This window comes from Mesocricetus auratus, unplaced genomic scaffold (genome assembly GCF_017639785.1).
Source record: "Mesocricetus auratus isolate SY011 unplaced genomic scaffold, BCM_Maur_2.0 Super-Scaffold_100008, whole genome shotgun sequence".
In the NCBI taxonomy this organism is placed as follows: Eukaryota; Metazoa; Chordata; class Mammalia; order Rodentia; family Cricetidae; genus Mesocricetus; species Mesocricetus auratus.
In genome coordinates, this window is record NW_024429192.1 from 45422466 (window position 1) to 45448615 (window position 26150).

The following is a 26150-nucleotide window of genomic DNA, read 5'->3' on the forward strand; positions in this document are numbered from 1 at the left end:
TTCCTAGAAGCTGGCATGCTTGGGCAAGACCTGAGGCAGCTGACCTCTTGGTCCAGATGCCTCAGATTTTAAACAAGTGTGACTATTTAACTAGGTGTGCCAAACAAATACTCTCATCACTTGTTTGCACACTGGAGAGCAGGGACTGGAAAGAACTTGATAGTGGACACTTCAGACAGCTGAATCTAAGCTGTGACACATCACATGCACTCTCTACTAAGGCATGGGACATCTACCAATTACCTGCAGTCTTTTCCTCTTATCATATTATGGTATATCCTTCAGAGGATAAAGTCATATTAAAGCATCAGACATGGTATTAGCCAAGCTAAGCACTGTCATGCTGTGGTTCCAAGTGAGCACTGACTACACTTATACACCATGAATTAATCCAACCTGAGCAAGTGTAAATCAAGGTCACACTTCCATCTTCCTGCTATGCAATCTGCAACATTGGAGCGCCAAGACTCTGACAACAGGAATAAAGGAAAATGGAGCAGAGAGTAGAGATAGGAGTAGGGGGACCTTTAACTGTTGACCCAGATGAACACACTAATTCTGCTCACATTTCAGTGACTCATATGTTCTTACCATAATCATCAGGATGTAGCAAAAGTAGAGGTCCACAAAGATATCAAGGGAACTTTTCTCATGAAGAAAAGCCATATATACACATACAATTATAAGAGTCCAAGGTTATACTTCTATTTTTCTTTAGATAGCTGTTACTAAGCATATCAGTATTCTAGCTGGTTGAGATTCATGCCATAAAAGCACAAACTTTTTATTTAAATGAAATATACTGCCACTATTAATAGCTTACATCCATGTAACTCCTTCAAGTTTTAAAATCTATCAAACAAATGACAATAACACATAATCCATTAAAGTGGCTATAACAAAGACTACCAATTAAATAGATGACTTGAAACAGAAGTGTGTGTGTGTGTGTGTGTATTCAGAGGCTGGAAAGTTAAAGATAACATCAGAATATCAGATTTGGGATCAGGGGAGAACTCCTTTCCTAGCTCAGAAATAGTACCTTTCACCATCCATGACTTCACACAGCACAGCTCATAGCAGACTTTGGGTCCTCAAGATTTAGCTACTATGGCTCTATTTCCTTGGAGTATAGGCTAATGATACTCCCAGGGAATAGGATTTCAACATATGATTTTTGGTATTAAAGCAGCCACTCAGAACACAGGGGAATCTATAATTTCTGGGGAAACACAATGAAAGTGACCATACCTGTAATCCCATCACTTGGTAGGAAGAGCCAGGCGGATAAATAACTCAAGGCTATTCCAAGTTCAATAGTTAGTTCAGGAAGCCTGCGTTAAAGGTTCACACAAACCAAAATGGAAAAGAAAGCAAAATGTTAAAACAACTGTACATCGAAGAACTCAACAAATGTTAGTTGCTATTATCTTCACAAAGAGTGTGTTTGTTGTCTTGTTGCTTGGTCACATAAGATTTGCTGCAAGCCACATTTAGCCTCATTAAAGGAAGTAAGATTTAAAGGATTAAGCCCCTGATGAAAAGCCCAGTTAACAGTAAAAGAAGCAGTGCTGCTAGCAATAGTGACACCAAGCCCAGTCAACTCTCATGCTTGATGTCAGCATGAGTTCAAAGCAGGACCTTGTCTCAAAAAAACAAAAGCTCTCTCTTAATCCGACAATGTAATAACCCTGGTTTAACTAGGCTTACCAGATAATCTGCCCTTTATTTGTTAAATTATGTGTACAATTTTCCCACTTAGTTACAATCTTCTTGCAATCATATTAGTAAAAGACACACCCTACTTTCGTCATGAAATATACCCTTCGAAATTCAAATCCTGATAAGCCATCCACAACTTCCAGACATATTAAATTCACTCTGTGCAGCAAGTTAAAATTTAAAGCTTATTATGTATTTCACCATCCTGATGCAGGTGAACCTCAACACCAGTTCTTTCTGGTGAAATGGTCACTTAAAGCCCTCACCATTCTTGTTTTGCTCTTTGTTTAAGAAAGGATTGGCAGGGTAGAGAGATGGCTCAGTAGTTAGGAGCACTGGCTGCTCTTTCAGAGGACTTGGGTTCAAGTCCCAGAACTCATCTAGCCGCCCATAACTGCCTGTAACTCCACAGACATGAATGCAAACAAAGCAATGATGCACATAAAATACAATTAAATAAAATCTTAAAAAGAAAAAGAAACAATGGATTGAGAGAGTAATAATGTGCTTACCATCTCCCATAGATCCAAAATGAACATAGACAGTTAGTTATATTAGCCATCCTTCTCTGGGAAAAAAACCAGAACTGATAGATTCTAGATAGATAGATAAAACTTATAAAGGGAGCTGGTAAACAAGATTAGGAAGACCTTGGAAGTCTATGCAGTTCTCTGGTAGTGGAACAGTATTTATCCCTAGTGTATGAATGGACTTTGGGAGAGCATTCCCTATGGGGGGATACTCTCTCAGCCTAGATACATGGGGGAGGTCCTAGGCCCTGCCCCAAATGATGTGACAGACTTTGATGATCTCCCATGAAAGGCTCACCCTCCCTGGGGAGCAGAAGGGGGATGGGATAGGGCAGGGGGCTGGGGGAGGGGGATGAGAGGATGGGAGGGAGAGTGAACTGACTTTAATATGGAAAATAACATTGGTTCTAATTTAAATAAAAAATATCCTGGGAAACCATCTCCCATTGTTCTACAAAGTAACAGAATATTTGAAAGTAGTAGTCTAACAGGTGGACAACACTTGCACAACTCATTGAATATTGAGAAGTTGAACTTGTGCCTATCTTAATGTCTATGGTACTGGAAGGCACTCCACATGCTACCAAAGGAGAAAGGTAAACACCAACCCAGATACAAAACCTTCAATATACTAAAGTGACGCCCTTGCAAGATAAGCTGGGGCAATAGTGGCACCAAGCTTGTGGGAGTAACCACCAAAGATTTTGATTTAAGGTCCACTTACTAAGATGGAACCCATACCTGCCCCTGCATGTGTGACCAGGAACCTAAAACTAAAGAGGCCAGGGACTTAGGGAAAAACGAAATACTACTTTTCTGATAAAGGAACATAGTGATAAGCCATATACCTTATGTGAGATGTTGCAGGGGAAATGTTGATTGTAGATTATGACACTGAGAAGTAACTTTCTGGTTTGAAGCAAGACAGATCTGAGATCTAAGCTTTGACTTGCTGGATCCTTTGCAAGCTAGTCTCACACAGGGTCTGGTCTCCTGAAAAGCTCCACAGAAACTAACAACAGACCAGTGAGTGAGGCAATCCATCACTGTCAGCTATAAGGCTTTGAGTTATGTCCCTTGTAGTAAGGGTAGATACAGCATTACACCACACCTAAAACACTTGTAAGTGGCAGGATAAAGTAACACTCACTGTACTGCCAGGGGATACAGGTCTTATGGCAGGCTCCTGCTCAAATCACGGAGAAATATTTTCCATTGCTAATTATGTAGCTAAATATCCACACTCTAATGCACAGAACTCTCATATATTCTTGTGCACTGCCCTAAAAGCAAATGAGCATGAGAGACAGTGCATGTCTATTGCTAAGACAGTATGCCTGAATTTTCCAGAACACTGCTCTGGTGGGCTTGTATGAGTAGTTTTGAAAGCCGTCTATGCACAACAGAGATACTGAAATTAGTCATTAGAACATGAACACCTCTATGGGTGAAGGATAGCATAACTGCTATTTATAGGACACCTTCCCTGGAAATCAAAGACATACAGTCATTCTATGTGCATTGCCATTCAGAGAAGGAAGTTGAACAGTGAATGGCTTGGAATCCTGGCATTTGTATGATACAAATAGACTGGAGACAAATGAAAAGTAGCCTGACTACACAAGGACCTTTCTGGGCGTGTATTTCACATGTGCACTTACACGCATCAAAGGCCAAGGAAGGACAACATAAACTTAACCAAAGGGCCATCACATGGCAAAGAGAAAAACACTTCTTGACTTGTGGACAAAACGGTAAAATCATAAAGAAGAAGCTGACCCACACTCAATATATCAAGAGCTTTGCCTCAGAAGTGCCCAGCAACAGTAAGAGGTTGTGGTGTTAGAGTGCTCTCCTGCCTTAAAAAACGTATGTGCTGGGTACCAGTGGGGTCCTTTCACAGGTGTAAGGGATGTTTGTGCAGTGAGTGGGCAATTACATACATAGCTCCCTTTCCTTTTACAGATTGTAATTTACAAATAGATATCTTCACAAACTATATGATAAATTGTCAGCTTTGCAATACCGGTGATTGTGAGCATTTTCTAATTTTCTAATGTGTTTATGGTCATTCATAGTAGGTCATGAAGATAATAAAATTCCATGCATGGACCATTAAGGAAAACCATAGTAGGATACTGTCATTAACTGTTATTACCTCACAAAAGTTTAAGTTTAAAATTTCATTGAAAATCTGCATTAACTTGTGTGGAATTAAAATATTTAAACATGAATTTAAAACCCGTGGGATTTTTATTGATGCTTGAAGCCTTTGAATGACTACCACATTTCTTTAGAGTATTAATTTTTCTAAAACAGAGCTGAACCTTGGCTAAATTATGAAAGTAAAATTTGTCTTCAAGCAAACATTACTGCCTTGTTCTCTGTTTTCTCATCTCTGGGCCAACTCTTACTTTTATCTTTCCTTTTTATCCTTCCTCTTTCCTGCCCTGCTACACCCAGGAAAGGTTTGAATTAAATCAAGTTCTATACCATTAAGATGCTATAGAACCCCCACTTGCCAATGATTTTATATTTTAGCAACATGTTTGATACTTTAATCAAAATGTAATGAAATCATAAGAATACAGTCTCAGGAAAAAGTGTGTCAACTCCGGTCGTTTAGAGGAGACTTCTTGGCATCTGAATGTACCTGAATGATAGGTATATAGCAAGCCACACAACTAGTTATTGCACTAGTTTATCCTGCCCTGTATTTATCCAATTTACTGACCCCCATAATACCAAAGAGAAGCATTTTTCTTTCGCTGTTTTTTATTTAAATTAAAATCAAGCTTGTTTTACATGTCAATCCCAGTTCCCTCTCCCTCCCCTCTTCCCCTGCCCTCCACTAGGCCCCATCCCATCCCCTTTCTGCTCCCCAAGGAAGATGAAGTCTTCCATGGGGGATCTTCTTCAAAGTCTGTCATATCCTTTGGAGAGGGCCTAGGCCCTCCCCTGTGTGTCTAAGCTGAGAGAGGATCCCTCTATATGGAATGGGCTCCCAAAGTCCATTCGTACCCTAGGGATAAATACTGATCTACTACCAGAGGCTCCATAAATTGCCGAGGCCTCCTCACTGACATCCACATTCAGGGAGTCTGGATCAGTCCTATGCTGGTTTCCCAGCTATCAGTTTGGGGTCCACGTGCTCCCCTTGTTCAGGTCAGTTGTTTCTGTGGGTTTCACCATCCTGGTCTTGACCGCTTTGCTCACTACTCCTCCCTCTCTGCAACTGGACTCCAGGAGAGCAGTTCAGTGCTTAGCTATGGGTGTCTGCTTCTGCTTCCATCAGCTACTGAATGAAGGCTCTAAGATGGCATTTAAGGTAGTCATCAATTTCATTATTGGGGAAGGGCATTTAAGGTAGCCTCTCCAGTATTGCTTAAATCGTTAGTTGAAGTCATCCTTGTAGATCTCTGGACATTTCCCTAGTGCCATATTTCTCTTTAAACTTATAATGGCTCCCTATATTATGATTATCTCTTTTCTTGCTCTCCTCTATTCTCCCCCCCCATTCAACCTTCCTGCTTTCTCATGTCCTCCTCTCCCCTCCTCTTCTCCACTTCTCTTCTTCTTTCTCTTAGCTCCCATTCCCCTCCGCTCATGCTCCCAATTTGCTCAGATCTTGTCCCTTTCCCCTTTTCCAGGGGACCATGTATATCAAGAAAAGCATTTGTGATTTTTACCTGTTAGTAAGCAAAGCAGTGCACTGATCGGTTTTCATATGCCATCTAACCCTGTAGTCACCACACTATGTTATGTTGTGCTGTCATGGAGTTAGATTAAAAAAAAAAAACAAGGTACAAGACAATAGAGGAATTTGCTTATAAGAAACTGATGTTCTCTTAGCTTTCTTTAATTCCCACAGCTGAGTTCTCATTCCACAGTCTTCCCTTCATACTGGTATGCTGAAACTAATGTCATGAGATTCAAATGTTCAGATAGAGACAATAAATATAGAGACTACCCTTTCTTTGTAACATTCCCAATGCCTCTTCTCATATCTCGCTTTCTCCCACTGATGCATATACCTGTGAAAAATGTAATCAGAAGTCACCCAGACATCTCAGGACCAATTAGAGAGTATTAAGTTTCTCTCAGGCTTTAACATCCCAACCTACACCACCACCCCCATTTTTCAGAATTGCATGCTTCACACTTTCCCTTGATTAAATTATTTTAGGTAAAAGGGAAATCTTCCTCCTGGAAATTGAAACATGAATTTCTTTTTTCCTGCTAATTTCCTTTAAACAGAATTTTGGGTAACTTAATATGAGAACAGAATATTATTTTCATATTAACCCAGAGGGGAAAGTCAAGGAGACAGAAGAAAAAACACGGTGTTGCTTTCCAACCACTTTCTACAGAACTAATCTCATCTCATTATCAAGCATTTAATCATCTAGGGTCAACTGGTCCCCAAATGGTCCCCAAATACATATAACATACTACTTAATCTTTACTGTGGTTTGCCACACATGGGTGGGCCACAATTAGTGCAGGTAACACTCCAAAGTACTCCAAAGATTTCATCAAATAGTTAGGAAACTAGAGCACTAAATTGACTACAGTGTTATCAAACTCAGTCAGGAGGCAAGGTTAATAGACTCCAGCTAATTTAGAGGCCTCCATTATGTCACCTCTCTTTGGACTAAGTTGGAAGATTCAAAGTATAGACCATGGATGCCACACAAGTTAGAATCACCAGAAATGAGGGAGCCTCAACTTAGAAAATGCCTCTATAAGATCCAGTTGTAACACAATATCTTAATTACTTATTGGTGGGGGATGGCCCAGTCCATTGTAGGTACTGCCATCACTGAACTGGTGGTTCCGGGTTCTACAAGAAAGCATTTGGAGAAAGCCATTAGGAGCAAGCTTGTAAACAACACCACTCCGAGGCCTCTGCATCAGCTCCTGCCTCCAGATTCTCATCTTATTTGAGTTCCTGTTCTGACTGCCTTGCACAATGAATAGTGATATGGAAGTTTAGGACAAATAAACCCTTTCCTCCCCAAATTGCTTTGGTCATGGTGTTTCAACACAGCAATGATTAACCCTAACTGTGATACCATCTGTGAAAGTAAAGACTTTTATCTCTTTGCCTGTCTCCTCACCATCATAAAGAAGATACAATGTTCAATGTTTCCCTTCATTATTATAGAGAATATCACTCACTTGGTAATTTTATCTGCTAATCTGCAAATAGAAATCTCTTTTCAGTGAGGAACTAACATCAAAGTGCATCAACTCCTCAAAACTACCATGGGCTATGAGGCTTCTTGACTGATGATTTGGATGACAGGAGAGACTGGCAAAAGGGCTTCTTGGGATTGTGACAGTTTACCAAGTTGTATGTAGGGTGACATTTCAAGGCCTTTATAGTTTTTGATACCTAACTGGTCTTATTATAGGAAGATCATGAAAGAACAAAATACACACTAAGCTAATTTCCACTTTTGAAAGAGCATGAAGCATTATTTTTAAACATTTTATTCATTTTTTTCCAGGGCAATACTACCACTACCACTGCTTTGGGTAAAGCTCCCATCTTGAGGCTCCTTGGTGGTAATAAATATTTCAGATGTCACTAAATTGAGAAAGATTGGGAAAGGAATACTGAAGAGAATAGGGGAAAATATTTTTATCATATTTTTAAAGGAAGTGTTACTGAAGAAAAGTGATTAAATATTTTATAGAAATTACCATTTTAATTAAAGTGTGGTCTGGGTACTAAGTACTAAAAAGGGGACTACTGAGGCTTAAATCCTTGAAAATATCCCAATTTAAAGTTATTAGCTTTAATATTAACCTTGGGGCCATCTATTAAGTTCCTATCTGAATATTAAAATATATTAACAAAAGAGCAAATGATTGAACCCTTTTACTTAGCATGAAGCTGTAGATTAGACATCCAGCAGCACACTGAGTCATTTTATGGTTGTACATGGAACAGTGATGATGATTCAGATGGAACTCTATGTTATTTGCCAACAATAAAATTTGCTCTTTTTGATGTATAGATCTGAGTCTTCAACAGTCGTAGCTTGTTTTACCATAACCACAGAGGAGACACAAAGTAGCCTACCACTCACACATGGTCCTGGGACTGCCACTTCAGGTTCAGATCCTGCATTGTCCATAAGCCTGACAAACTTCTATTATTTATTCCTTCTCTCCATTGGGGAGGAGCATTTTCATAATGATCTGTAAATAATGTTATACATTATATAGCCTTGGTGTTCGAGTTTTACCACTTAGCAGACCTCTAAGGATTCTTTCAAGTCTTTGTGGGTTTCAGGAGTTCTTTCCTTTTATTTGGTGATAATTTTCTATTGTGTAGATGTACTCATTTGTGTATTCATTTACACATTGGGAATCAAATGGGATGTTTTCAGGTTTAAGTGATCATTGCTAAAGCCACTAAAATATTTATCTGTGGATGTAAGAGTACTCATGTGTGTGTGTGTGTGTGTGTGTGTGTGTGTGTGTGTGTGTGTGTGTATGAGCACAAACTTGCATTGCCCTACAGTGTATACCTACAAATGGAATTGATGGAGTACCCAGAAAGCTCATGGTTAGCCCTTTGAGAAGCTGCCATGTCGTCCTCCAGAGTGGAGGACCATTTTGTGTTCCTGTTAGCAGTGAGTAAGAGTCTCTTTCACTCTGTAGCCATGGTGCTAAGAATCATCTTTTTTTTTTATTTTAGGACAGCCAATAGGTGTATGAGGCTCTCTCCATCTCTTGGTGATTTTAATGTTCTCTTCTCTAATGACTAACAATGAAAAGTGTTTTTGTTTTTGTTTTGTTTCGTTTCAGTCTGTATTTTGTGGGACTGGAAATAAAGTAAGATCAAATACACTATCCATGTTTTAATTTGGGTTGTTTCATAATTCTCAGTCTTGGGAATTCTTTACAAATTATAATGAAAATTCTTTGTCTAAATTGTAGACATTTGTCCTCTGTATTATCTTTCTTCCTTAATAGTATTATATAGAGAACAAATCTTTTTAATTTTGGTAATATTCAATTTACCCTGTTTTTATTTAGTGAATTGTTGCTGGTGTTGTATCTAAGAATTCTTACTCAATCATTTTTTTCTCTAAAGATTTTTAAAGTTTTGGATTTGCCTTTACATCTATTCTGCATTTTGAGGTAATTTCTGATTATGGAGTTTTATAGATTAAAATTAATTGTCCTCCAAGTGAGCTTCCTCTTACATTTATTGAAATACCCTGCTCTTTGCCTGTTGAGCTGCTTTTGCAACTTTGAAAACAATATGTTAAACACTTTTGTTTGAATCTAAATTAGATTTTTCTTTTGTTCCAGCATTCCACACTTCAGTGTTTTCACAAGGACTACACTGCCTTCATCTGACAATACTTGGGTGGGAGTCTCCCAGAGGTGGGCATGCTAAAAGCTTAGTTCCCCGGATTGTGCTGTTGGGAGGTACAGTGAATCTTTAGGTAGTGGAAACTTCTGGGAAATCTTTAGGTTATTGGGAGTACATCCTCAAAAGGGACTGGGGAATTTCCACTGGTCTTGTCTGTGTTTTTCCTGGTTCACAAGCAGTTGATACCACTGTGATGTTTCCTTACCAGAGCTCCAAAGTGATGGGCCCACTCAGTTTTGAACTGGGACCTCTAGGTTAGTGAACCCAAACAAATATTTTAACCCTCTCAACTCCTTTGTCCGTGTCTCTTTGAAACAATGTTTCATGTATAGAAAACTGGCCTTAACCATTTTCATGAAGTCAAAATGTCCTTGAACTCCTAATCTTCCTCCCTCTACCTTCCAAGTGCTGGGATTACAGCAAATTGGATTATATGCCAAGTCTATGCCATGCTGAGGATGAGAACCTGGGCTTTCTATGCACTAATTCAGCACGCATTCTGCTAAGTAAATTACATCCTTGGTGCTAACACTTTCTCTTTATATCTTAACGTTGCAGGTATTTCATTGTAGTGATTAAACTCTGATACAACTTTTATTAACTTTAAGGAAACAATAATGTGTGTAATTAATTTTTGGGCATTCCATTTCTTTGTCTTTCCATATATTTTGTCACTTCCTTGATATATTCAAGATAATTTCTCCAGTGATATTGATTGAGAAGGCATTAAATATAGTTACACTTTATCCAAAATAGGATCTTTCAACCCATAAATAAGTTATGTTTTTCCATCACTAACACCAGCATACTAATCTTGCACACATTTTAGTATATTTACCTCAGAATATTTCATAGTGGAATGATCACAAATATTAATGATTTTAATATCCCATTTCCTCAACTGTTTACTGTATTGTCTAAAAACTATTGAGTTTTGACTACTTCACTTGAATACTGCAACCTTGTTAAATTCAATTTATTAGTTCTACTGTAATATTGTCATACAGAAAATAATATCACAGATAAAAATAGTTTAATTTTTCCTGTCTAATAATTTAGGAAGAAACAAAAGGGGAAAATGTCTCTTGTTTTGTTTTCAAGAGCAAATGCTTTTGCTAGACTTCAAGTTCTGTACTGAACAGGAATAAGGAGAGTAGAAGTGGCTGACTAGTTTCTATCTTAGGAAGAAAGCAGTTAGTCTTTCACCAGTAAGTATAGTGTCAGCTGTAGAGTGTTCATAGATTGAAGGCATTCTTTCTACTTCAAGTAAGCAGAGACTTTGCATCCTGAATTGGACGTTGAATTTTGTCAAATGCTTCTGCTGTGCCTTTTGGTGTAATCAGTCTTTTTGCTACTAAGTCTGTTAATGTGATGATGTGCGCTAGTGGATTTTGAGCCAGGAGGGTTCAGGAAGGAACTGATGTTTATAATAGCTAGAGATGTTCCTAGTTTAGCCATCACATGCTTACAATTATTGTATTTCAATGTATTGCTGAATCTGGCTTACTGATTGATAGTTTATGGAAAGTTTGCTATCCCTGTTCAGGAGGAATATTGATCTGCTGTTTTCTTTTCTTGTGCTGTCATCATCTAGTTGTAATATCAGCAATTTTTTAATAAGCTGTAAGCCGGGAAACAATTGACACTATTATTTTCCTTAATTATTACAGAGTTCTCAAGCATATCTCTCTAGGCTTAGGAATGCTTCCTGAATATCTTTAACAATGAATTAGATTTTTAAGTAGCTATAAGTTGAGATGTTGCCAGTTCCTTTTAAATGAATTTTTTGTAGTTTTGTCTTCAGAGGAATTGGTTTATTTCATCTATATTATAAAATTATACATATGAAATTGTCCATAGGATGTTATCTTACCATTTGAATGTCAACTGGGTCCATGGTAATTTTCCTCTCTTTCTTGTCAATGCTGATTATTGCTTCCTTTATTTTACTGATTAATGTTATCAGAGATTATTAATTTTATTTATTGTTTTAAAAGTCTAGTTTGGGGATGCCCATGGCTGCTTATGTTAATAATCTCATGAGTCATGAGGTAGAAAAAGATAATCAAAAATTTGAGGCTAGTCTGGGTTACATAGCAAGTCACACTCTGAAACGAGAGAGAGAGAGAGAGAGAGAGAGAGAGAGAGAGAGAAACTCACTAGTAGCTCTCAGTTAAAACTGATTTTCATGTTTGCAATTTAATTTATTCCTGCTTTTCAGTTTTCATCTTCTTAACATTTCTTTGAAACTTAATATGAAGATTTGAATAACAATGAATCCCAAAGACTTGTATATTTGAATCTTAGTCCCCTGTTAGTGGAACTGCTTGGGAAGGTTTAGGAGGTGTAGCCTTGTTGGAGGAGCTGTGACAGGCTTTAAGGTTTCAAAAGACACCATTCTTCTTCCCCCTCTCTGCCGTGTACTTGTGGAGGAAGATGCTACCTCTCAGCTGTGACTGTCACTGCCACGAGCCTTCACTCCACCATCTAACCCTCTGAATCCAAAGCTCACTAAACATTATTTTTAATAAGTTGCCTTGGTCACGGTGTTTTGTCCCAGAAACAGAAAAATAGCTCAACATTTAAATTACTGGTTTAAGCGATTATTTTTTTCATATGAATTTTTAAAGTCAGAAATTTCCTTTAAACACTGTTTAACTGATTTAAATAATTTTAGTTGTTTTTATATTTTCACCTTCCTTTCAATCAAAAATAATTTCCAATACCCCTTGACATTCCATCTTTGATTAATTAATTAATAATGTCTTATTTAACATTTTCTTTTTTATTTATCCATGTCTGTGTGTATGTACATGTGCTTGTGGGTGTCTTTGATTATGCCATAAAAGTACATGAGATCCCCTGGATATAGAGTTAGAGGCAATTGTGAACCCCTTGATGTGAGTACTAAGAATTGAACACTGGTCCTCCGGTAGAACAACAAGTACTTCTAGCTGCTGACCATTTCTCTAGCCACTATTTTTGTTTAGCTTTCTAAGACTAATAGGGTTTTCACTTCATTATTTTATATCATTTGCACATTTAATTATATGAGCACAAAATGTACGTCAAATAATTCCAATCCTTTTAAATTTAATGGGTATTTCTTTGTGATTTCACATTGTAGACAATGATGATGGATTTTCCATCTGAACCTGAAAAGAATATATTCTCTTCTGTTTTGACATGTGATATTTTACCAACATTTTACAAAAATGATTGATGATGTTGCTCAAATCTTACATATATTGTCTGAATTTTTATTTGCATTTGTCAATAGTTTTCTTCTCCTTTCATAACACAAATATTACAATTGATGATGTTCTATAAGTCCCTGGGGCTCTTTCTCTACCCCCCCAATTTTGGATCCCCTAGTGATATCTTAAAATACCGCTACTGTGGTCTCTTGCTCATTTTTTTCTTTCTTTTATTGCTATTTTAATAGTTTATATACTACCTTTATTTGCTGAAAATTTCTTCCCATTCTTTCATAGATCTCTTTTCCCTTGCTTATCATGCATGTGTAATACAAGCACTTCAGACTTTTTCTATGTTTACAACTTTTTGGTCTTCTTGTGGCTGATGCCATTTGATCTCCTTTTCCCTCATAGTTCTTTGAGTTATTCTGTTTCTCTGTATGTTGAGTGCATTGGGATTATATCTGGACATCCTAAATGCTATGAGTCCCAATAAATTGTGTGTAGAATATTGGTTTGTGTTTTAACAGCCATTCCCATCCTGACTCATTCTTAGTAGACTTTTTCCAACATTAATTTCAGAAGTCTGATTTCAGAGATACCTTGTCTGCCCAGGTTGCTCATACTGAAACATTTGGTGGTTCTTACTGTAGTTTATTACTCTAAAGTGTTGTTGAAATTTTGTTTTGTGAATAAATAACTCAGTGGTTTGCTTAATACAAAAGTGAATTTAAAGGGGAAATTTTTCTGACTACTTTCCATTATCAATTTCCCCACTCTGTTTATAAGATTTCTTATTCCCAGTTTTCATGTTAGAAATATGGAAAGTCTGGCTGAGGTATAGCTCAACTGGTAGGCAGCTTGCCTAACATGAACAAAGCCTTAGTCCAATCCTTAATACTGCATAAGCCATGTATAGTGATACATGAATGTGTAATACTGTGATCTCAGCATTTAAGAGATCTGGAGGCAGGAAGATCAAGAGTTCAAGGTAATTATGCAAATTGTCCTCTGATTTCCACAAATGCACTGTGGATTGCATACCTCCTTCTTCATAGACAAAAAGGAAAGAGAAGAAAGGGAAGGGATAACATAAAGGAAGAGAATGGAAGAGGGAGAGAAGGGAGAGGTGAGAGGTGAGGAGAAAGACAGGTCAGAGACTCCCTACACTGACTTCTGGAGTTGGCCTTTGCCTCCGTGACAAGCAGAAGGTGCTCTGAAAGACTGGATTTATTTGTCAGTGTTACAGACTTCAATCCCACAGTTTTTGCTGACACTAACCTGGTGGGGTACCACTGTGTTATTGATACTCAGTTGGCAGGAAAAGTAGACAGCTCCCTTCCTTGGGATTTGACAATATATACTGATGAAAAAGAAGGCAGGTAATGGAAAGGAAAACACAAAACCTATATGGTAGACTTCAGCCAGACTATCTTTTTAGTTCAGAGGAATCTATCCAGTCTATTTGTATTTATACTGATTAGTGTTATGTTGTATGTTAATTATTTGAGAGAGAGAGAGAGAGAGAGAGAGAGAGAGAGAGAGAGAGAGAGAGAGAGAGAGAGAGAGAGAGAGAGAGAGAGAGAGAGAGAGAGAGAGAGAAGGTCTTTTTTGGTAGTTAGAGATGAGATACAGTGAAATATACCACAGTTTTATAAAAATTCTAAAATGTGGATAGGAGAGGGAGAAAGATTCTCTCATTGAAGTATATATATCAAGGATAATAAATTACAGAGCATGTTTGAAAAGTTAATGTCAAAATGAATAAATGTTAAAATAAAATGAGACCAGAACAGGACACTTTTCTCTAACCCTCTCATGGCTTGAAGACATAAACTGCCTGGGAGTATGCCACCTCTTTTTTGCTTGCCCAGGGAAGAGTCCATCTCTCTAAGTTATATGACAGAGCTTGAGCCCTTGTTCCAACAGAAAGCATGTATGGTACAACACTTACTATATAACTTGGTTGGTGAATCCCAGTAACTTCAGAGTTTAGTTCAGGAAGCTTGTTTACAGACAGAAGCACATATTCAACTTCATAAGTTACTCTGGCTACTTTGTTTTCCCAAGATGTATTCCATCACCCAATTGATTACTTTGCTGCTGCCAGAAGGGAAACAGGTTAAATTGTAGAGCACTCTTAAAAACTCTAATGTATACTAATAAGCAAATGTTAATTAATTCACAGAAATTCCCAGCTTTAAATGATAGAACCCTCAATACCTAGTTACTCATTGCATGGGCATTTAATTTTATCTTTTTGTCTCCAGTGCTTAGCATTTTGCCAAGATCAATGAACACATACTCAATGTGCAGTAACTGCTTGTGAAATAAACAATAGATTCAATGAATAAAATAATCATAATACATATACAGGTATACATATAATCCTTCTTGTTTTAATAGTGCTGTTTCAATCTCTAGTCCTGCATCCTCCTGCTCCCATATGAGGTTGTGACACCAACACTCCTCCCAGGTTTCTCCTTCCGTTTATTCTCTCTGTCTATCCTTTCTCCTGCCTCACTATTGACTGGCTGTTCAGTTCTTTATTAGTCCATCAGGTGTTTTAGACAGGCAAAGAATCTCAGCTTCCAGAGTTAAATAAATGTAACACAATAGAATACAACACATCTTTGAATCATTAAAATAAATGTTTCATAGTGTAAACAAATGGAACACATCTTAACATAATATCCTACAACATACCACATCCATAGAGAAGTCATAGCATTTCAAATATAACACCTTACATCTTTCAATAAAATTTATTTTCATTTAAATACCTCCATGCCTTAGTTATTGATTTGTTATTGTAAAAAGCATAAAGGGAAAAACGGATGAGCAAAGGGTCTGGTTTAACCCACAGAAACAGTTGACCTGAACAAGGGGGAGCTCTTGAACCCCAGACTGATGGCTGGGTGGACAGCATGGGACTGATCCAGACCCCCTGAATGTGGGTGTCAGTGAGGAGGCCTAGGTAATCTATGGGTCCTACGGTAGTATTTATCCCTGGCATACGAATGAACTTTGGATGCCCATCCCACTATGAGGGATGCTCTCTCAGCCTGGACTCTTGGGGGAAGGCCTAGGCTCTGCCCTGGAGATCCTCTGGAGATCCTCCATGGAGGACCTCATCCTCCCTGGGGATAATTGTGGAGATTGGGTGGGGGACTGAGGGGCCTGGTAGGGAGGATTGGGGAAAAGGGAGGGAGAGGGAGCTAGGATGGACATGTGAAGTAAGCTTATTTCTAACTTAATTTAAAAAAACAAAAAGGACAGAAAAAAAGAGTGCTCAAAATGGAGGGATCTGTAAAGCCAGTGATCTGCTGTTTCTTGTTACGCCTTAGCATGTCAAAAAAAAAAAGTATCTTCCACCAAAGTCTACAGAAGCGTGCAGAAAAGGTTAGACTGAAGTCATTAACTGAAGTAATTCTTAGTCTTAAAAATGTGGTTATTTTACAAATGAACATAAGAGATCTAAATTATTACTGAATCATTGTTTTGAAAATATATGGAAAAAATTAAACTGCAAAAAACAATCTAGAACAAAATGTAAACCAGAAACTGAAAGCACACACAAGCATTTTAAAGACAGAAATGCTTTGCTGTCTATGCACCACTGTACGCTATTAAGCTGCATGAATGGCATCTATGGCAAAAGTTCTCAAATTTTGGGGTACAACATCACACACATGCAGAAAGAACAGTGTCTAGAAATGACAGTTCTTAAAGCTGTGACTAATCCCACTGAGAAGGATCTTTGTGACTGAAACCTAAACAAAAGTATTTTAAAGAAATTTCATTTTTTCCAACAATGCTGAGATCCACAAGGTTTGAAAAACACTGGAACATAATTGACTCTCAGTACCAAAAGATTGGATAACAAATACATACAAAACACATCTCAATTAATTGGTAAGTGCCTCCAATTCAGCATAACTTCTCATATTAACTTGTATTCATTTTCTGTTATTTAAATACCTCTCTGCAGGAAAGAATGGTGTAGGTTACCCAACTTAGAAGTATGTTTTCCAACAACTTTTCCTAGAACAAAACAAAATATAAAAATCATAATTATAGTACAGTTTGGTTCTGATATAAGTAAGTGTATGGATCCTTTCTTATATGTGAAAATCAATCAGGTATGTCTTTGTCTTTTACAGCAGTTAGAAAAGCCACAATCCAACATGTCAATTTATTTTCTGGAGTGTAGGTGTTTGTATATATGTTTTGAATACATAGACCTTCAAATAGATTGGTAGTTAGACAATTACAAAGTGCTTTTTATCATGTAGCCTGCTTGGATTTTACACCTCATTGCTAAAACTCAACAGAAAATTTGTGTCAAAATTGTTAGAGAAATACTGAAATGTTTCATGTTCACTTTCTTTTAAAAAATCTTTAATAGCTCTATTAATACTTGTCAATCATCACGTGTTCTTAATCTTTTGACTCTTTAAACGTAATTCCTCTCTCTTTGTTGAAATCTATTCTGTTACCTTTACTATCTTCTACACAACTGCACATTTCTGGAATTAAAATACATTTCTTTCCACTTGATTTGTCTTCATCCCTTCAATTACCAAAGTTGCTTCTACAATTTATGAAAATACTCAAATTCCAAACTTTCTTGTCATTTCTTCAATCAAAACACTCACCTGAATGCTTTTTAGATAATTTTATTGTGTGTTTATTTCTGCCAGACAAACAGTTTCCGAATGTCTAACAATAAATTACTACCTGTCTAAAGAAGTCATACTGTTTGAAGGATTTTCCTCAGCTCAGCTGCTTGAAGAAAAATGAAATAGGCTCATTAACAAACAGTCTTCATAAAGGAGAACAGCATATATTCTGTAAGACTCAACTGTTGATATGGTCTGTGTCTGGTTAGTGACTAATGTTATCTTGTGATGAATTTTCTGAAAACACTGGTAGTCATTCAAACACAGAAGTGACACTTAGAATAGAAAGTGAATTAAACTTGAAAAAGAGAAATATAACACTGATTCAAAATAACCCCTTCTTGTTCGTGTCCAAACACAATATTAAGTGCATGCAATCAGTTCCAAGCCATAGGTTAGAGAGCTCCCACAACTCACAGAAAATGTTCAGTTTTCATCCCCATGAACTGTCATTACTACAAGAAAATGAAACAAGTCTATAGTTCATTTCTGTCTCTGCTTGCTATTGGGAAGAGAATCCTGACTAAAGAAGGAATGATCTCTGTGTCCTACTTCATGGAAAGGTGCTGATATTTAACTACTACCATCAAGAGAAATGCCTTGAATCCTGAACATGTTATAGTTTGGACTCCATACATGCATATCAATGGGGCAGAAACCCTGAAATGGGCCTTGCAGTCCTGTAATCCTCTTCTACAGCTCTTCCTCAGGTTTGCAAGGAAATGAGCCCACAGCTCCAACCTAAGTGTCCAGATAAGAAATTAAAAGACCCACCTGCCACTCAGTGGTCCCATATCTTGGGTTCTAATATTTTCCGTAAAGCTACCAATGACTCTTAGTCCTGACATAGGAACATGCAGCCGTCATAAGTATATAACCATTTAATTATTCTTGTTTGTCATCAGGAAACTAAATTATTAAACAAAGAGTATGACAGACCTGTGTGAGGTTAGTTCAAATTGTATGATTGTGGAAAATCAGCATCAAAGTACTTCCCAGAGGGTGGTAAAGTCAGGGACTAGTCTTGTTGTTAGTTGCTCCTGCCAAGGCAGTCTGCTTGCCAGATTAACATTCCACTAGGAAAAAAGAAGAATCGCCCCATTCAATCACAGCTTGGCTTTGATAGTATGCTATGCATAGAAGGAAACCATCTGAAATTGATAAATAAATTTGGGGGAAGAAAATGCATTGTTTACATTCTTTTTTCCTGCTCCAAATCCAGTACAGAATAAGGAAGGACATGGCTTTGGGGAATGCTATCAATTTTTTTGCCTCATTATACAATCAATAGCAATAGCAGTTTAGTCTTGAATGAAACAGATGTAGCCAAAGAAGATACAAAGTATCCTAGGCCATCTGGTCAGTTTTAGTAGAGGTCCACACAAAGTATTAAAACAGAACTTTTACAAAACCATTTGAAAGCCTCTCCTTTGAGATAGGCCGAAGCTTCTGGCACTTGGTTTGCTGTCTGCTTTTCTCAGCCTAGTTATCATCACTCTTGAAAGCAAGCTACAGTCAGTATTTCTATTTCACTTGAGAGAGTAAATAGATACTCACAGACAAACTGTTGATACATGTGTCAGATATAGATTTTCCTATGATTTTCAATTTGGTGGGTCAGGCTCATGTGGCCAAGGTTTTTATATTTTGCTTTGTTTTTCTTTCTTTTTCTTTTTTTGAGCCTCTGGTCATTCTAGAAAACTGTTCAGACACAGAAGAAGAAAAAATAAGCCTAGCTGTGAACACACTGTATGCTATGTAAAAGGAACTACGGCTTGAGGCCCTTGGTTATTCAGACTGTTCTCATCCTTAGACATCAACAGGCAAGGGGAAGGTCCCTAAACCCAGTCTTTAAATTGTTAACACTTAGCTCTTCCTACCAAAGGAGTTCATTCAGCTAACTACCCAGCTGTTCATTCTATTCTTGGCAGCTTTTAGATCTCATTGAACTCATCTCTTCCCAAATCTCCCTTGAAGCATTTCATTCTTAGACTACATCACTTTTAGAAAGTATTTCCTACATCTCACAATGCCCTTGACTTGGTAGGGAACTCCAGAGGTACCTGAATTAAAAGTTCTTCTAAACACTACTGGGAAATGTAGAATTTGCCCTGGCAGCCTGAATTTTCCACACTATCCCATTATGTACCTATCTTATGTAACATGGAAGCATTCCCATTGGGAAGCAAACCAGTAAATGGGACTTTCCATGACCCTGGGTGAACTTTGACTGTGGAACTTGGTCCTTTCTCAGACTTCATCATGAGACCTTGCTTCCAACTTGGGTCTCTGATAAGCACACTCTTGGAAGACAGCCACTATGTGCTCAAAGAAACCCACCTGGTCTGTAAAGCATAACCTATGGACAGAAACTGAGGACCCTGGTTCATCTATAGAAAGAAAAAGAAACTGGAGACCCTAGTCCATGCGTAGACAAACTGAGCTTGAAGCTAAGAACCGGCACAGATGTACCAATTCTGTGAGTGGACATCTTGAAAAGTAAGTTCTAGTGAAAAATAGAGCCACTCTTTCAGATAATCATGGAGTACAGATGAGACTTTACAGAGTACACCAACAAAATTACAGGTGTTTATACTACATAGGTGCATAGTTATGGTGGCTCTGAGCTGTTGAGTTTTCAGGTGGATTGCTATGTAAGCTTTAACAAAACTTAGGTATATACTTTGTGACATGTTTATGTATTTAAACTCTGCATTTGTGTTTATTCTAGTAAGTACATGTACCTATTTTAAAGCACAAACTGCAGATATTAAGTGATAATGCTCTGCTTCTTTTAATTGCCGAATCTAGCAGTTATGAATCTAATATCTGAATTTAACCTACCACAGCCCCATCACACCCTATCGAACTGGTGAGATTCAGTTCCTTTGGGGATTCTCCCCCCCGTATGCCATGGTCTGAGATCTGTCTTCTGTGCTATCTAAAAGATTTCAAAAGCTAGTTAATAGCTTTTGAAGATAAAACAAGCTATTCCCATGAGCAGTATAACTAATTTTATACATACTGGAACTCTTGATCATACACTGAAGTGACAGACATTTATTGAGAAGTTATTATATACTCATTGTACTTTGCACTGTGCTAAGCATTAAGTAAAAATAGATGAATTAGACTCCTACATAATTTTTATAGGTGTTAAGAACATGTCCCGTACCTGTAGAATCACTGGGTCTCTGTATACAGAGGTAACCACAGAATCTCTGTAAGTTTTGTGGTTTAACAAACTTTGAGTAATGCTCAGAATAGCAAGCCTGTGCTCTGATGGTTCGAGCCAGACTTCCCAGGTGCCTCTCACAAACTCCCATTTTTTTTTATTTTATTTTTTTATTTTTTTTAATTTTTTATCATTTTTTATTTTAATTTTAAATAGCTTGTTTTACATGTCAATCCCAGTTCCCTCTCCCTCCCCTCCTCCCACACTCCCCTTCCCCCCTCCCTCCCACCCTATTGCCAAATCCTTCCACATAGGGGATATCTAGAGTCGGTTATTTTACTCTTGGTAGGGTCAAGGCACTCCCCTAAGAGTCCAGGCTGAGAGAGCATCTCTCTTTGTGCTATAGGCACATGAAGACAGTTTGTATACCAGGGATAGACACTGATCCACAGCTCAGGGCCCCATAGGTTGCCCAGGCCTTCTCACTGACACTCACATTTGGGGGGTCCAGATCAGTCCCATGCTGGCCTCCCCACTGTCAGTCTGGGGTCCAAGAGCTCTCCCCTGTTCAGATCAGCTGTCTCTGCTGGTTTTGCCAGCCCATTCTTTGCCAATTTGCTCATCACTCCTCTCTCTCTGTCACTGGGTTCCTTGGGTTCAGTTCAGTGCTTAGTTGTGTGTTGGCCTCTGCTTCCATCAGTCACAGGATGAAGGCTCCCGGATGGTTATAGACATCAAGTTCATTATCAGGAATGGGCATTCGAGGTGGTCCCTCCACTATTGCTTAGCTTGCCAATTGATGTTATACCTTTAGATCACTCGAGGTCACTCTGGTGCCTGATCTGTCTTCGATCCTATGATTCCCTCTTCCCCCTATTCTACCCCCACCCCCTCAACTTCCTGTTCCCCCATGACCAACTCCCTTCCTCTTTACCCCCTCTATTCTTCCCAGGTCCCATTTAAAACCCTATTACCACCCAGGCTGTAGTGGTGCATGCCTTTAATCCCAGCACTCGGGAGGCAGAGGCAGGCAGATCTCTGTGAGTTTGAGGCCAGCCTGCAGTACAAAGCTACACAGAGAAATCCTGTCTTGAAAAACCAATTGAAAAACAAAAACCATCTTATTACATTTCTACACACATATCAATATTGCAACAAACACCAAGTCCTTATGGGAGTGACAAGATGAATATCTATTTGTTCTCATTCTCTATACCAAGTTCTATTATGTTTCTAAAATTGTTATTATTTTAGTCCTCACCAAAACCCTACAAAAATAGTTATGAATTGATTTTAAAAGGCCAGGAATTGAACCCAGAAGCAGTTAACTGAGACACTGTTCAATGCTACTCTATATAGATGTGTTACTGTGGTGCTTAATATTGATTATCAGCCTAACAGACTTGCAAATCACCATGGAAACAAACCTTTGGGCATGTCTGGAAGGAAGTTTTTAGCTTAGATTAATTGATGGAAGTACAACCCTAAATATAGCACTATTCTATAGGCTGGGTTCTTATAATGACTGAAAAACAGAAAGCAAGATAAGCAGAACACTTACCTCTTTCAATTTCTTGACTGAACACATGCAATGTAACCAGCCATCTTAAGCTCCTACTGTCATGATGTCTCTTAAATGATGAAACAAGCACTTGAACTGTGAGCCAGAATAGACCCTTGCTTCTAGAAGTTGCCATTGTCAGATATTTTATCACGGCAATGCACAAAGTAATTAATATAGTTATGAACAAATTAGTAATGTGGGATGTGAAACCATGTAAAGGAACTTCCCACATTCTTCCCAATACACTATGTGTGCACAAATGGACTCTGTCTTAGTTACTATTCTCTTTCTGTAAAAAGACAACACGATCAAGTCAGCTTAGAGAAGAAAGCATTTAGTTAAAGCTTGTTTGCAGTTTCAGAGTATTAGTTTATGAACTTTATGGCAGTGAGCACAGAGGCAGGCAGGCCTAGTGCTAGAGCAGTAGCTGAGAGCTCATGTTGGATCCGTAAGTTGCAAGCCCAGAGACAGAAGAGGGGAAGTGGTGGGAAGGGGGGGACAGCAAAGCAAAGCATAGCTACTCAGGACACACGCTTGGTGACCTACTTCCTCCAGCTAGGACCCCCTTAAAGCTTCCAGCACCTTCTAACAGGGGATAAACCTCCACCCCAGGAGTTTATAGAGGACATTTCATATTCAAGCCATAACAATATCTGAGTCATGCCTAAATCACTGTTTCAGTAATAATCATTGCCACCATGAGGCTTTGTTATGTGTGAGATTTGCCCTATGAATCAAGAGAGTTAAAGAAAAAGAATGCCAAAGTTACCACTTTGTTAATAGCTATGGAATAAGTTGTCTTTGCAATTAAGATTCCTTGCAAAATGCTAATGCCTTATTAAAGAAAAAAACAGTTGTAGAAATCACAGCAATTAGGACCCAGATAAGTATTCATTAAGTCCAACAAATCAAGGATAAAAGTTCAGGTAATACTGATTTCGCAGGTTCTAACACTGAAGAAATTTTGACTTCTCAAATTCTGGAATTAAAATATGTCCCAGAACATACAAATTAGAAGTAAGTAGGTATTTACTATATTGCATGTGATACTCCTATATGTAAAAGTAAAATAAAGATAGGCAGGAGGACATTGATCTTGTATAACTTTTAATGAAGATAAATTTTGCTTTGTATGAAGTCAATAGGCATTACAACTTCAAAGGCTTTGCACTCTGAAAAATAGACACTGGATACTTTCAGAGACTTTATTACCTAATACTTTTTTTAATATAAGAAAACCAAAAATTAACAAATTCATATTAAGAGTTCTACAGTACTAAATTACAAAATCTAATTCTAGTATTTAAGTATTTTGACGTTTACATCTAGGCTCAGGACCATATTTCAAAAATGCTTACACAGTTACACAAGATTTTGAGATAGAGGACTAATGGTTACATACAGATAAATATAGACCTTTGCCTCATGATTTCAGCTTTAAAAATAAGACCAAAACTCAGCTGAGATGAATGGTCACACTTAGAGATAAACCTATTATCTCTGTATACAATTGTAGGCAGAGATCCTAAGTGAGCATTGCAACCCACATGGGTACTTTAGTACTGACTGCTATCTGAAATCTGTTTTAGTTTTTGTGTTTACAGGCATTATAATTCTGTTTTCTGTCAAGGAAAGATATAGATATAAATGGATCATTCTTAAAGTAATTTTGAAAAATCCCAGTTGCAATCCCATGGCTCTTCTATGAATGGGCCCACTGTTTCATTCATCAAAAGGGCTACCATCACAGTGATCGACTACTGTGCATTCCTACAGGAATTCTAATATTAGGACAGTGAATAAATACACAGAAAAAGTCAAGTTCAGTATAGTAATAATTTGTGGATGGATTTCAGAATTTTGAACTTTTTCCAAAATTATGTAACTTGTGAGAATCCTATCATCTATTTTGAGATTTCCTTTTCATGTACATTAGTGCAATTCCTTTCAAAAGAGCCAGCTGTGGGCTTAGCACAATTTCAGGACTGATGCAATGGCACAGGTATACAAAAAAAAGAAAGAAAGAACGAGAAAGCTCTGTGAACTAAGGTAACCACTCTTGTGCCTATTATAAAGTTGCCAAGGAGGGGTATTGCTTTATTTAATTCTATAGCCAGTAGAAATAGTTCAACAATCTCCATAAGTCTACTTCAGCTGTTCTCCTGTCCTGTAGCTTCAAAAAGGAAGAACAACATTCCTTGACCACAGGGCCCAGTGGTTTGAGTCTTTCAATTTTGTTGTCCTCTTCTTTTGTCTTAAAAGAGGCCTTGTCAAGCTGGAATGAAAAGAAAGTTTCAGGCGTGAGAAAATTCAAATTTCACATTTAAAGTCTGGAGTTCATCAGCTGGTGTGTGCAGCCCTTACGCCAGGGGTCACTGGGTTATACAACAGAACCCATCTGTCTCCCTGTTCCCAAACTGCAGCTCTTCACCTGAAAACCACTCACAATCTCTCTGAAGTTGATTAGCCTTCCTTGGACCCAATTCATCTTGGCTGTGCTTTGTCCTGTGACCCTGTCCAGCTGAGGTCCCTGCTTTGATTATGTGCTATCTCCTTCTTCTTGCTTAAATGTTAGTTAAGTCATTTCTCAGTTTAATTGGTGGCAATGAGAAGAAGCTAACTGTACTAGTATTTATAAGTCAATGTAAAATTTTCATCCAAAGGAATAGTCTATTTTAACTGGATTTTTATTATCTGTGTGAAGACTAACATTTAAGTTTTGACTGGTGAAAATTTGCCTGTTCCTTGTATTAAAGAGTTATAGTAAAAGTAAAGGTTCTATAATGTAATATTTAGAGGTGGAGTGGAATGAACACAGGCTTTTAGGGACCAGATCTGGGTTTAAATTCTACATCAGGACTTAGAAATCCTGGGACCTATCGCAGATAAATGATCTCATCTGTGAAATAAATCTATAAAAAACTAACCCATACCAGTTGCTCAAAGATTATAGATACACCTTGAGAGTAAAATATTCACTCCAATATCAATTACTATATGTCTTAGTCTTGCCAATAACCAGCCACAGTGGGAGAGCTTACTTTTAATTTCTCTTTTTTGATTCTGTGATAATCAAGAGGTCAGTAATTTCTACTCTTTTTGTTGGAACCCAGTTAATAAATAAGCACTCTCAATTTATCTAAGATTTTTTTTTGCTTTAGCCAGGAGTTTTACACATTAATTTTTTTCCGGAGAGTAATGATGATGTTAGCTGCCCTTTGGACAGTAATGTGCCCTTTGTAAGATGATGTAACAACAGAAAGTGGTCAGACAAAAAAGTTCAATTTGGGATTCTGGGACAAGAAGCAGATCTAAGCATGATGGTGAAGGATTAAAACCATAGGCCAGTTAAATAGCCTGTTTTTAAAAAAAAAAAACTCACATTGTGATTGGTTACCAGACTAAATGAGTAAGTTCAGGAACGTCATGGAAAAATCTGTGTTGACTTGCTTAATCCCAGCTTAATCAGCTGAACTGTGAATACAGTAATACCTGCCAGCTGCCTAGACCTACATCTTAGATTTCTACTCAAAGAAATGAACTGAATAAATTAAATGTGCGCACCTCCATACTTGTGCATTGTTTCTGTTTATAACACATTTCCATTATCTGCTTATCAGCATTGTAGGAGAAACAATTAGAATAAACAGCTGGTAAGTTTTACCTCTCATCATGACAATCAATTCTATTTTTTTCAACTATGCTCCTCTTTCTTCTTCTTCTCCTTCCCCCCTCCTCTTTTTCCTTTTATTTCCCCCTCCTCTCTCTCCTCTTCCTCCTAGTCCTCAGTTTAGCCCAGGACTTACTCACTCTTTGTTGTCAATGATTGTCTGTTAGTAGCCCTCCTCTTTTCCTCAGAGTCCAAACTTGGAAGCCCCCTTGGA

At 37.8% G+C, this 26150-nt stretch overlaps 1 long non-coding RNA gene across 2 annotated transcripts in view; it reads right to left on the reverse strand.

The window, feature by feature from the left end:
* Window positions 1–23391: 23391 nt before the first annotated feature.
* The window catches only part of LOC110341779, a 44594-nt gene continuing 41835 nt past the window's right edge, over window positions 23392–26150 (reverse strand). For both annotated transcript variants that reach the window (XR_002383774.2, XR_002383775.2), the window contains exon 6: window positions 23392–24541. This is a non-coding gene — a long non-coding RNA (uncharacterized LOC110341779). The remainder of the gene's footprint in view (window positions 24542–26150) is intronic.